Genomic DNA, 13329 nt, shown 5'->3' with positions numbered 1-13329 from the left:
ACAAGTGAGAAGCGTTTAGCTCTGAGCCAGGCACAGAGTGGTGTGGGTCTGTGTGATGATCTAGTGGGCAAAGCTGCTGGGCCTGAAGGTTGTTGTGCCCTGTCTTTTTGCTGAAAGAAGGCTGCCTAGGGCAGGGAGGACCTTTGGAAACCTTATGGGAAACTAGAATGGAGAGAAAATCTTGGTGTCTCTCTCAGCAGCTATTCTAATGGCCCTGGGGTTTGCAGGCAGATAACAGATCTCATTTCAAGGGGAATTTTGTGAGACACACGGCCTTGTCTAGTCCTGCCTGGCACCAGCAGGCCTGGCACGGGGAGGTGAGGGTTCAGATAATGCTAGTGACAAGGAGCATGGGGCAAGGAGTGTGAGGGCTCAGTTTAGATACTCCCATTAGGAATCTCTAGGGGCTCCAGAGACATCTGGATGGATTTTTACTGGGGTCCAGAGGTCCTAAGCAGCACAATAGGTAAGCATGAGTGAAATCCGGTTGGTGGTGTCAATATGATTCCATTTGTACCACAGGCTGGAAAGGCCTAGAGTGCCACGGGCTTGCTAATCAAAATGAGATTTTAAAGAAAGACACTAAACAAATGTATTATTATAGAATGTTATGGAATAGTCCAAGCTCCTTATATTAGAGGAAAGAAACCTGAGACTCAGAGAGAAGGTGCCTCTGGGAACCCTCACTGCTAGCATCATTTCCATCCTCAACCTTGTCATTTGAGCCATTTTCAAATATGCAAATCAGATAAGGTTACTCCCAAGTTTCAACTCCTAAATCCATATGCTCCGTTTGGCATTTAAGGCACTTTCTGCTCCGTCTCCTGCTCCGTTATGTTCTTTTTCCCACCACCTGCACTTACACTCTCTCCCACAGCCTTCTGCACACGGTTGGCTCTCGCACTGCAATGCTCTACTGCTACTCTTTACCCAGCCAACCTCTACCTATGACTCAGCTCAGACACTGCCATCCAAGAATCACGGTGGCCCTCCTCAAGGCTCTGAGACCTCACGCACACACATCTATCATTGCACTTCCTGCCAGTGTCTCAGATCTTTCAGTCTTGTGGGATTTTCTTAGGATCTTTAATACTACAGCAACCATGTACTAGGCAAGATACACTTTTTGAGGCAATTCACTCATTTCAGATACATGTATAACTAGCAAAAAGCTATTTCTGCACTGAGAAAAAAATCTACCCCACTGGCCCATATTCTGCCTTCCAAGACCATACAGAATAAATCTAACCTCTGTACAACATGACAGCCCTTTCCAGGGGTCCTCAAACTTTTTAAACAGGGGGCCAGTTCACTGTCCCTCAGACCGTTGGAGGGCCAGACTGCAGGCCCCGGGACGAGTCGGCTGCTAAGCAGGACAGGCAGTGGCGGCAAAAACACCTGGTGGGCCGGATAAATGTCCTAGGTGGGCTGCATGTGGCCCACGGGCCGTAATTTGAGGACGCCTGCTTTATACCAATGAAGACAGCAATTCCATCCTCTCTCCTCCGGAATAAACATCCCAGTTCCTCCAGCTCATCCTTATGTAAACATGGTTTTGAGTTTTCTCTCCATCCTCACCACTCTTTGAATAAGCTCCAATTTTAAACATTTAAAAATTTATACAGTTAAGTGGGCCACCCCAATTTACCCCAAGACAGTAGGCTAAGGGTTGGAGTACAAATAGGACACAACCCTCTGTCTCCTTTTCTGGAAATTCCACCTACCAACCTGGCCTCAAGTCGCCTCTGCTCTCTTGACAGCAGTACCACACTCCTGATTCACAACGAGCACAAAGTTGCCCAAACCCAGACCTTTTCACACGTGCTTCATCTCTCGCTTCTAGACTCGTGCAGTTGGTTCTTTAGACCAAAGGGCAGACTCTACACGTATCAGATAGAGAATTTTCCACTGATTTCCATGATGAGTTAATTAGGACTTCTTACTCTATTGATCTATTATAGATGCTGCTGGGCAAATTAGAAAGTAAATAATTGATCCTTTCAAGGGACCTCAAAGAGTGTAAAAACAGCTTCCAACTCCAAACTACTAAAGAACAATAAACCAAAGAGGCCTCTCTACTACTACCAAAATCTAAACTAGATAAATATTTAACTTTGTATTTGATAATAATGGGAAGAGGTAAGGTAAGACAAAATAGTAACCTACATATAACTAGAGAAAACATATTTTCAATTGAAGCCACTGACAAAAACTTCTGGAATATAAAAAGGAAAGATCTTTTTAATCTAATTTAGCATTGTAAGCTCTGTGGTCATTTCAGCATTAAAACAGTTCCTACTCTCTTATAGACTATTCATCTATGCAAACTACTATACTTGTAAATAGATTACATATTAGATATTATATATTAGGTAATTAAGTATAGATGGCATTGAATTAAAACAGAAGTACTACAGAATTTCTTTTCCTACTTGCCAACTTGATGATCAAGTAAAAAGTCGCATCACGTTTAGGTATTTAGCATGTATATTTCTTTAATATAATGAGGCACAATGCCAATACTTTGGAAAGATTATACTAAAATGCAGAGTTATTATTTGGAGGGCCTGAATTGCTATATAAATTCAAATACAATGATAAGAAAGAATGTTTATGAGATAAAAGAAGAATCTTTGAAATAAGAGTTTTGCTAAATAAAAATTCAATGTGTTAATTCACTATCAAAAATATGGCCCACTCACCTAGTGAAAAGCGAAAGAAAACTATGGGGGATCTAAAATCTCAAATGTGAGAAGTAATTTACAGAGAAGTTCTTTTAACCACTTTTTTGGTATTTAAGTCCATCACCTTTATTCACACGTCTTAACTTGGTAAGTCTCATGTTTAGTTTAATGCCTAAATACACACACACACCACATGCACATACCTAATCTTTATCCTTTACAAGTATTGACCAGGTTAATATTTTGTCTCATATTGTGAGAATAAAGAAAAACTTTATTCTTAGAAGGACAGCACTACAAAATGTCTGGGAGGGAACTAGGCATGTGCTTTTCAGAGAAGTGATTTTTGTTACAGTTCTCAAATCCACAGTTTCACTCTAAAGTCCTGGTTGACCCAGGTACAGCTTTCAGGAAACAATATGAGGTATCAGGTGAAAGGAAGGAAGAAAGAAAGGCCAGGAAGGAAGTTAGTGAAAGGTACATGTGACTCTGTTTTACTTTCTTTGCAACCCTTTGACAGTATTGCAAGTTAACTTATTTTCATTGGGTTTGTGGTGAGTTTTTGCATTTACTTTGTCTAGTCTATTACTGGCAATTGAGTTTTCTTTGGTTTCTAAGACCTTGGCTCTACACACTGTGGTAACTTCAATTTCGTCTAAGTCCTCTACCTGAGCCCTTGCCTGGGAGTCTGCTTTCAGTGTCACTCTGCCAGATCTGTCACACTGCCAGATCCCCTCCAAGAACTGGACTCAGAAGCTTAGCCCTAGAGCCTGGCTTCCCTTGCCAGGGAGCCCTTGCCTGGGAGCCTGGCTTCCCTTACCTGAGCCCTTGCCTAGGAGTCTGCTTTCAGTGTCACTCCTTGACACTGCCAGATCCCCTCCAAGAACTAGACTCAGAGGCTTAGCCCTAGAGCCTGGCTTCCGCAGTGCCAGGTTGCCGGCTGTGTGTATCCCTGAACAGGCCCTCCCAGTTCTCTGCTTCCACATTTTGCCTATGTGTTCAGAGGCTCTTATACTCCAGCCCCAGATGCCTTTCTATATAGTGGGATGCTCAGGTGTGCCCTACTGACATGAGCCAGCTCTTTAAATTAAAGACTTCAGCCTCGCCTAGTCAGTTTCTCCTGATGGCAGTCACCCAGAGACCAGACAGCTGCGGCTGGGTTTCTGATGGTTCTGCTCTACTCACCTTGCTGGTGTCCACTGGTCACTAGGCCTAAACACCAGCACCAAGCAAGTGGCTTATCAGAAAAGGTAAGAAGCAGAACATTTGACAAGTCTGTAGCATTAATTACCTAGAATATTAGCTATAGTAACCATAGAAAAAGAATAAACTAAGAGAGTATGAGATTAGAGATTTTACTGTATATAAAAAAGCATAATGATTTGTGCCAGTTTGGCTGGGTAAAACTTTTAGAAGAGTCCACCAAAGCTAGCACCTTCACAGACTACTGAAAGTGACATCCTAGAATGGCCTTCTGACACCAACACTCCTGAAAATATAACAGTGGTCAGATGGATTCTGGTGAGTCTGAATTATAGATACTCATTGCAGGGATGCATTAAACACCTAAGGTCCTAAGGAAGAGAAGAACCATGTGAGCAAACTAAAGGCATTAATTCCTCCCCTGAAAATGATGTGTTCTTAACATTCTCAAAGAACAAGGACTAACAAAACTCGGGGGTTGGGGGGGGGGGAGAGCAGAAGTCCAAAAAATACAGAAAACCATTGATTTAAGTGTAAAGCAGTACAGAATCCTTTTTCTGTTTTTCTGTCTTCCCTTTAATTAGTTTGGAATTTTCAGGACCACCCAGAAACTTCACTATTTTAAGAAGTGGCTATTTCTTTCTTGATCAGTACCACCAATGGAGATGAAGACAGGTCCACACACTAGATTTCTATTTCTACTTTCTTCAAACAGGATTCAAGTCTGGAATAAAAGTATCTAGCATTATATTTGAAATGGCCTAGCTGCACATCATTCAATGTCATTTTCATTTTTCACAGCAGTCAAGTGAACAGTAGCAAAATAGCACAAATCTCAAAAACTGTGTGTTAATTATTTATGAAATATTTTTATCCATTGATCCCAATTTTAAATATCTTTGTTCATTAAATAAAGCACAAATTTGAGTACAAATATCCATATTTACTAATAGCCACACTTAATGAGCACAAACTACTTATTAGTGAGAACTAAACTTAGATTTTGTAACTGTGTTATGCAATTTGCCAGATTAAAAATGATAGCAATAGAGACTCAACCTTCATTACTTCTCACAGTTTATATGTGGCTTTCTCTTCAAAAAGCAACAACTGGTAACATTTTTCCTATTTATAGGATACGAAATGTGCTTCTGGTCAAAGACGCCTACTCCAAGATGGAAAGTCAAGGCCTTGCCTTTTTCTATTATACAACTTCCTGCCCCCAGTTCAACCACTCACAAATTCCCTCTTAATAAAAAAGACTGTAATTCTTTTCCTCTGTGCTTACAAATATGTTCCATCAACTCTAGGACACACCCCCCACACACACACACAAACACATATTTTAACATCCCTGAAGTAGGGATATGTCTTCATTCAATGGTATCTTAACAAGTCCTGACTTCCAGGCTCAGGTGATGCTGTAGTTATCGCTGCCTCTGTATCCACAGCCTTTATCTTTGCTACTCATATCATGCTACTTCCACTGACTTGTGTGCAATGTTCATATTCCCCTGTTGAATTAACTTTTATTTAAAATATCTTTAAAAATCACACTCTGACTTGTCATTGTACTAAAATGTTACTGTGTGCACAAAAAGGCATGGACATAGAGCAGTTGGAAGTGTAAAGTTGAAATTAGTGAAGTGACTATTCATGACTGAAGAATCACAGCAACTCCATATTTCCTCACAGAGTTAATTTTAGCTAAAAGCTCTCTGGGATGTAAGACAAGAGGATAACCACAGGTGGGAGTAACTGTGTTATGCTTGGTCACTGAGTTACACTCATGCAGATTACTATCTTATGAAGCAATACAAATAACTCAGGAAAAGCTGGCAAATCCCTGGAATAGATGTGCTCTGATTAATTAATATCTCATGGGGGACTACTGTTAAAGCATTAAACATCAATTTGCCTAAAATTTCCTGCTGAGTTTGGACAGAAGCTGCTTACCTTCAAGCAACATATAATCCAACTATGGGGGAAAAAATGAAGCTTTGAGCTTAGTCAAGAAGGAAAATTTTCAGAATGGATATGAGAGCTCAGAAAAGAAATCATGAAGGCAGCAGTGACACATTCATAAGAAACTCTGTATGACAATGTTCTTTCCAGCACACAGGACAATGTATATGGAAAAATACAGACAGCAATGACTTATAGTTTAAAGGTGAATCTGAGACATTTCAGAAATACCCTACTCAAGGTAAGTAATTTATATTGCTTATATCTGTCTTATTCAAGCACAAGAGTAACAGATGAACATATTTATGTCTAAATAAGTCTAAAAGAGTGCTTTTAATAATTGTTTAAAAAATCTTAAGTGGGCTAGGCACAGTACTCATAATTTCAGCATTTTAGGAGACCAAGATAAGAGGATCATTTGAGCCCAGGAATTAAAGACTAGCCTGGGCAACACAGCAAGACCCCATCTCCAAAAAAAAATTTTTAGTTGGGCCTGGTGGTGCATGCCTGTAGTCCCAGCTACTTGAGAGGGTGAGGCAAGAGGATCACTTAAGCCCATGAGTTCTAGGCTGCACTGAGATATAATAATGTCATTGCACTCTACCCTGGGTGACAGAGCAAGATCTTTCCTCAAAAAAAAAAGGAAAAAATTCTTAAGGGATTAAAAAAAAAATACTATGTTAGAGTTAAATTGACAGTGTTGTTTCCTATAGTCCACAAAATAATGCCATAATTTACAGTGCATGGCATCTTGTTGAAATACAGTTAACAATAACAACTACCAATTCCTGGCTGCCTGTCTCATGCCAGGGACCATATTTTGTATTTATATACATTGTTTCAATTTGTCTTCATAAAACCTTAAGAGATATACACAAAATGGCCACAGGAAACCTGCAAACATTTGAAAAGTAGCTTCTAAATGAGGTCATAGGTGTAATGTAGTCTCCAAAAACAGGGTTTAGCACCTCTGTATTGTTATTATTACTACCGTTATTATTATTATGGTCTTCCAAATGTCATAGAGAACTAACCACTAAAACTCTGAATCTGAAATTATGGTGAAGATACCCAAGGGTGTATGGTCCAGTTCACTGAGCCCATTGTTTAAACAATGTCATTTTCAGTTTCTTTGTGTAAACAATATACTTTGAAATTACACATATATATTTAGATATCTTTTTGAAGAAAAAAATCATATTATATATATTTTTCATTCAGTGTTAATTGTGTCACAGTGAATCATTTATAATTGGTCATAACCAAACATAATAAAAGCTAGATTCTGTGGTTAAGAAAAAATAAAGTAAAGGGGAGGATATACCTGAAATGTAGAAAGAAATTCCCTGTGTAACAGCTCCCATCATAATCTACTAAAAGGCAGTAAGTCCACGGTTCTGAGTGCCTCTGAACTGGCCGATTCCTCACTCTGTGCGGACTGTTTTCTATCAAACTCTGGTCATGCTCATAAGGCAGGCAGTGGAGAGCCAAGTTCACTAACTTTCCTAATCTCATGTTCCTCCTCTGTACCATTTGTTTACCGCTTCAGTAAGAACATAAAAAGAAAGCAACCTGAAATCATATCTGAATGGCCATTGTCACCTCTCTTCAAAGCAGAACCAGTCCTTAGGGTATAGTTTAGTTCACCAGTGGACAGTTAAAAAAGAAAATCAATGTTCAGTGAGTTCCACAACTTGCTGCAGGACACAAAGCTAGATCAGTATTTATTCAATAAGGGATCTGAACCCTAGTCTGACATAATATTTTATTCAATTGGTAAGTCACAGTTTATACTTTACAACTATTAGCATGTAGGCTTCTTTCAGTATTTTATAATTCTAAATATAAGCATTATAGTACCAATGGAATTTAGTTTACTACTTTTAGTGCATTCACTTAGATTACCTGCTCCAAGTATAGGATTAATTTTATGACCCACATTTTCCTAGAAGACTCTCTGAAAAGACCATATCAGAAATAGGTAGGTTAGTCTATTTCACTGTATGTCTGTCAACATCATTTATTACCAAATTTGTCTAAATCAATATAGGGAAAGCATACCTACCACTGCATATATTCAGCACTGGCTAAGATTGAAAAGTTTTGTATTTACTAATGTTAATTAAGAGTTATTCCCCATTTGGATTATAGGGACATGTGAATGAAAATATATATGAATATATATTCATGGTGGTCTGGCAACTAATCTATTGATAACTTCTAACATCTGTACTGGAAAGACTAGGTTTTGCTTTTGTATAGAATCCCAAAATATTTGAGTTAACTTAGAAAAAGAGGGGGAGGTACAAATTGGAGGTATTTTGTTTCCTTTTCAAAAATGATAAAAAAAAAAAACTACCTGGGTGTTGGAAAACCATCTATAATTATGTGAGATATTACAAAAATAAATGGAGTAGCAAGCAACCCACAGATAATTACTTGTATACTAATAGATGTGTAATTGCTTTAATTCTGTGGGGATATAGAAGAATCTGTCCTTATAATTATTAAAATGTAAGACAAGCAGATATGAAAATTTTAGAGTATATAATGAGAGTGAAATTGTGTCATATACCCAAGTAAAATTCACAAGAGAATGAAACCAGAATAAATAAGGAGGAAATAAACATTGGTCTGTTTCCTAAAGAGGGGAGATGGAGGAGGAAATAGAGGACACTATTTTAAGTGGAGAAGAAAGTGCTACTAGCTCTGGCTTGACAGAAAGAAGTTGTGTACCCATGGAAACTCCGCTTGCCAGAATGGAGGGGGGACGCTGCAGAGTCACAGAAAGTGAGTTTCAGAAATGTTGATATGGTGGAACCAAGTGACTGAAGTCCTGACTGCCTGCCTGGCACTGGAGTTCAAACTGAACACAGGGGCTAAGAGAGCCATGGAGAAAGTGTGTAAGCAGGCGTGTGACAGGGGAGCAGTGGGCTGTGAGTACAGCAGAGACACACAGGGCACAGTGACATAGAGACAGAGGCAGAAAGGCAATTTCAGATGCCGCCACAGAAAGCCAGGGGGAAAAGCAAGGGCCCAAGCCAAGGGGCTTTCCCAGACACATTTCCAAATGAGCAAGGGCAGGCCAGAGGGACTGGACTGAACATGGACATGCAGGGAGACACAGGCACAGGTGGCCACAGCACAGAATGTGTGCTGGCTTTAGAGGACGGAAAGTCACCAATTTCCAGGTATATTGTTCTTAAAGATGTAATGTCACAGAAATGTCATCACAGATGTAATGGCACAGAAAATCATCCCTTTGTAATTAGTAGACTCAAACTAGGTTGAGTAAATGAATTTTTTTAAAAAAATTTAATTAACATAAACATTCTTCCAGCCAGAAATCAAATTAATGATTATTATTTTCCTTACTAGGGTTGTTTGAATTGAATTATTACATTATTATATGTAAATCCTACCCCATGTCGCAAAGGATTTGAGAGGGTATAGAGTGAGAGTGAAGATTCAATTAATTCTCTTATTCATTTTATTTAGTCTCCTTATTTTTCGGTACATAAATAATATCAATTATGTCCATTAAAGCACTGTTTCTTATGTGTCGTAAATGAAGTTTTTATAATTACAAACCACAATTTTTGCACTGTATTCTACTTGGCTCCTATCTGGAACTATATTTATGGTATTTCAACTATTTCATTTTTTAAAACAAGAAAGTCATCAGAAAGGCTCTGAGACATGTTACATTCAACTCTGGTGAGGTACAATATTATATAATTAAATAATACCAATCACATCAAACTAGCAACAACACAGGGCATGTGGCCACTATGAACATGAGACGAACTCTTTCATGTTTATCTTCCTGGCTAAGATCATGGGAATTACTCAAATATTTACTTTCTGCACTGTGTTCCCATAGACAGTTATAATTGGGATGATACTTTCACAGTCATAAAGGCAGGCTTAATACTGACACCAGACTTCCTCCTTTTGTTTGCTTTATAAGAAGAGGTCATTAGTAAGGGTAATGATTAGCCATCACAGTCATCACTCAATCCAGACAGCAGGCACAATGGCTTTTACATCAAATCTGACCTGTGACGTCAACGTCTTTAAACCTAGTAAGTGAGCCTTGATAAGTCCCGGTGCACAATAGGATTTCCTGTCATAAACATCTATTTTCTCACAAAAATAAGTTTCTTTTTCTGTATCAGTTTGTAAAAGGAATAATCAATCAAAAAAGAAAAAAGGCTGAAGGTCCAGTTCCTTTACCTCACTGATATAAATTTCCATCCTAACTTTCCCAGGGATTTTAAAGTCCAATGCCAGGGAAGGTAACTATTAAACCCTTAATAACACAATAAAGCTTTTCTTTTTCAAATAGTAGGTAATATCTACTAAATATATTGAATGCATTTTGAAAGAAAAGAAAAAGTCAGGCATAATGTTATGCACTGCGATGTGCCGGAATACTTTCCAACTCCAAGATTTCATGTGATCAGGTCTCCAAACCAGTGTACTGTTGCTGTTTTTTACAGATTCCTCTAGAGTCAGGTGAACACAAATGAACATCAGAAGTTGACATGGTCCATTTGGAAACACCAAGACTGCTTCTCATTGCTCTCTTGGCATCTACTAGACAAAGAATCTTAGTCATCAAGCTGTCTATCAGGATAATGAGAGTTAGGTAGGGCAAAGAGGATTCATCTATCTACCAACTCCAAGTGATAGTGACAACCGAGAATGCTGTATTTAAAGGGATTCTAAGGCCATGTGGGGGCTTAACCCATGATGGTTGCAATGTCTACTAAGGCCATATGGTAGGTGAGTAGCAGCACCTGTGCCAGTTCTTGCCTCCCCCTCCTATAGATGCGTAAGTTTCCCCAGATAAGTTTCTTGTTCCTGAGAGAGTGTCTGGTTATTGCACATGTGATCAGGATGAACCTAAGATCCCCAAAATAGGGGCTGCTAAAAACACTACTGTGGCCTAGATTAATTTCAGTATCTTACTCTACTTTTATTATTTGTTTAAAAATGCTGGCATGGTTAACTCAACTAATGAAACAGTTTTTGTATCTTTTTAACCAAGGGTGGTATAGAATGGAACTTTCTGCAATGATGAACATATCCTATATCTAGGTAGCCACTCATCACATATGGCTACTGAGCAGTTGAAATACAGCCAGTGATATTTTAATTTTATTTCACTTTATTTAAATGTCATGTGGCAAGTGGTTACCATATTAGGCAATGCAGGACTAGAATATTTGCTTGCAATGTTTAATCAAATCCACAAGGGTGGGTTCTAAGTCTGCTTTGTTTACTAAGGTATGCAGTGTGCCTAGAACCCTGCCTAAAACATACGGTGTGCTGAATATTCACTGAATAAATGACTGGATAAAAGATTTGTCCCAGTAGGCCAATTCTGAGGAATGTATGACAAAGCTCCACAATGCTCCATGCAGCATCACTAAAGGAAGATGTGTAAAATATCACAACTAAACGCTCTCTCAGACTCAGACCAGTAATACAACCCTCACTGACCACAGCAGACACAGTACTTTCCATAAACCTTCAAGTAGAATGGGTAAATAAGAATATATTTAAATTTTACATTGAGAATTTAAATACTCTGAAATATCCTCAGCTCCTAACCTGACAGGTATGAAAAAAATTCATTTTAAAATTGCCCTGTCAGATACTCAGACAGAAATTACTTGGGGCAATACTTCATCATCAGAGGAAGATGGTAGGCACAGTACCAGATTATTAAATCCACCAATGGAACTGAGTTTCTTTTGGAGACACCAAATGGAACATCTAATACATTTCTTAAAGTGAGAAGGGGTATCCCCACAAAAATACATTGGCATATATAACTTTCAGCACCTTAAAAAATTACACAGAATAGTCTGTAATAAGCAGTATTTATTTGCCTCAAAATAATACTGAGAAGTGACAAAAACAGAAAAGTATTACTAAAGAGACAGATTAAGGACAGCAATGATGAATCCTGTTCCAAATTTAATGATATTTTAAACAAAATACTAATAATATAGTGTGAATTAGCAATAACAAATTCTAAATATTTTTGCTTTGTGAACCTGATGCCATTAGGGAGAAAATATTCCAATGATGACTATTGCATTTAGCCTGCCTTTTGACACATGCCATCTAAATAACAACGCAACAAATCATTAGGCAGAGTAGTCTGAAATGTAAATAAAACATCTGAGCACTTTCTTCTGACTCTCAATACTTGCGGGACATCTGACCTTGAGCTGAGAGTCTCTTTTGAAAATGTTGTCCACATGTCTAAAATTCTCCTCCTTACACATGTACTCTGCCATCCACCCTCAACCAAACCATCTAAATTACATTCAGATTTTTGTGGTATCATAATAACTTCAATATGGGATATATTTTCAACATTCTGGTAAGAGACTGCTTTCTTCCCTGCCTCACCCTTCTTCCAAGTTATTTCAGGTTTGCATATTTCATTTTCACATCTCAGTGGGATATCCATCACATAACATTTATTTGTGAGGTCTAAAGGCATAACGTGAGGGATTGTGAACTAGCATGTCAAAACCACATACTGTATGCGTATGTCTTAAAGAATGAAAAGGGATTCCTTTTTTTTCAGGACATATAAGCTGTCTCAATAGCATAAGTCCAAAGTGAATACCACAACCTAATTAAAGATGAAGAGCATAACAAGCAGTATTAAAATGTATTTTTTGATTCATTCTTCTCCAAGTTACGTTTTTATCAAATGTCTTGTCTCATTAATGACTCCAATAGACATAACGAGTACACACCCCTTCTAATCTTATCAAATTCAGAAAAGAGGTGAAAGAATTACATGTTTTGGGATGTATAACAGTAGAGAATATAGAGACAGGGTAGAAAGGGGCTCTGAGAAGAGGCCAAGTCCATTCACCTGCCTACAAGGATGAACATATTTATAGACTTCCAGACAAATAAGGCTGTTTTTAAAGATCTGTTGAGTAGGAAATACCACAATCTCTCATGAGTTCCAGTTCCTACAGGTAGAAGATTGATTTCTAGGAAGGTCTTCCTTTGAATTTAATCATGCCTCAGGGTCAGCTTCAGGAGCATTCAAATTGTGCAGTTGCACAGGGCCCTGGGGTCAGAAAGACTCTCCCCTCAAACTGCTGCCTGCTTTTATGTTTTGTTGTCACTATCCTGAAATTCTTACTAATTTTACCTTTGAACTTGTGTTTAGTAAATGCTGTTTGATGGGGCAATGAAGCAGGTGTATGAGAAGGGAAGATGGGAAAAATATATGTGCCCCCTCGCTCCTTCTGTCCCATTCACATGTAGCCCCAGGAGCTCAGAATTCCTATGGCCCCATGATGAGTGGGGGCGGGGGGAGTTCAGGAAAAGCCACGCAAGTATCAAGACATGTTACATCTAGACTGATTAGCAGGGGCACCAAGAGCCTTGGCAGAGCTTCTCATTAGAACCAGAACTCATTTTTTTTTTTTTT

The 13329-nt window shown here is 38.6% G+C and overlaps 1 protein-coding gene across 1 annotated transcript in view; it reads right to left on the bottom strand.

The window, feature by feature from the left end:
* The window catches only part of BBS9 (Bardet-Biedl syndrome 9), a 462348-nt gene that overhangs the window by 67778 nt on the left and 381241 nt on the right, over window positions 1-13329 (bottom strand). The window lies entirely within an intron of this gene.

This window comes from Otolemur garnettii, unplaced genomic scaffold (assembly GCF_000181295.1).
Source record: "Otolemur garnettii isolate 467f Iridium unplaced genomic scaffold, OtoGar3 scaffold00028, whole genome shotgun sequence".
Lineage (NCBI taxonomy): Eukaryota > Metazoa > Chordata > Mammalia > Primates > Galagidae > Otolemur > Otolemur garnettii.
Note: the sequence above shows the minus strand (reverse complement) of the source record. Positions and strands in the feature narration are given on the sequence as shown.